Consider the following 947-nt stretch of genomic DNA (forward strand, 5'->3'; position numbering starts at 1 on the left):
GGAGGGCGCTTGTGGGGCCGGGGATGGTGAGCGGGCTCGCGGCCCGGACACCTGGCGGGCGGCACCCAGCGTCTCCTCGTGGGACGGAGCGAGGCCCGGCGGAGGGAGGTAGGTGCCTCGCCATGAGGGCCCCCCCCTTTCCCGGAAGGTCCCGCCCGCGCGGCTCTGCTGGGAGGGGCACGGGCCCGGGCCTGCCCGCGACCTGAGAGACTTGAGCTGTACCGCGGCCCTGGCCGGCTTGGGGCAGCGCTTGCCATCTCCCTGTCGTGGCTGCGGGTGTGTGGGAGCGCCCGCGCCCTCCCAGGGCTCTGGGTCCCTCTGGCCGGCGGGGGAGGACGGTGCACATGGGGGGAGGGGCACCCTCCAGCTTCTTCCCTCCTCTCTTTCTGGATGCTCAGCACGGGGATTTAGCAATACCTACTTCAGCCCAGCTCTTTTGGGGAGTCAGATCAGCGTTTTGGTTTCAGGGAGTCAAAAACGGGGTGCTGCAAGCTTAACATTTTAATTCGTATTATAACTATGTGCACCTTGTCGGATCGGCGCTGATATAGGGAAAATTGACAGTATTGGACATCAGGGGTTTTTTTGCTTGGTGTGGTCAATAATACGGCTGATAAATGCCCCACAGCCACAGCATGCACATGGCCAGGTGCCCAGCCCTGCAGCATGTGGAGCAGCATCTGGCCAGTAAGTCTGTGTGGGGAAAGGGGCAGGGAGCAGATCAAGGCCCCCACAGTGAGGGAGGGAGTAGGGCAGGGGCAGGCACTGCACAGCTGGGGTGGGGCACGGGATAGAGTTGTGTGCAGTTCATCCATGGGGTGGAGGCAGCTTCTGCTGCTCTCTGCACCCCCAGGAGGGCGTGGGGGCATGTGCCCCCAGATCCGCAATGCGGGGTGAGGGTGGGATGCTGCTGTGTGCTGGGGCCAGGGCGGTGCTGGGCTCTTCCT

General features: G+C 64.2%; 1 protein-coding gene across 4 annotated transcripts in view; it reads left to right on the forward strand.

Annotated features, from left to right (window-relative positions):
- Positions 1 to 947, forward strand: part of NUP50 (nucleoporin 50) — a 31,308-nt gene that overhangs the window by 255 nt on the left and 30,106 nt on the right. For 2 of the 4 annotated variants that reach the window (XM_006031650.3, XM_025213317.1), the window contains exon 1: positions 7 to 108. The exons of the other annotated variants lie outside the window; for them this stretch is intronic. The gene's annotated coding sequence lies outside the window, so the exon portion shown is untranslated. Of the gene's footprint in view, positions 1 to 6; positions 109 to 947 lie in introns of those variants that run through there. 4 annotated transcript variants of the gene reach the window in all.

The sequence above is a fragment of the Alligator sinensis genome, unplaced genomic scaffold, assembly GCF_000455745.1.
Source record: "Alligator sinensis unplaced genomic scaffold, ASM45574v1 scaffold806_1, whole genome shotgun sequence".
NCBI classification, from domain to species: Eukaryota; Metazoa; Chordata; order Crocodylia; family Alligatoridae; genus Alligator; species Alligator sinensis.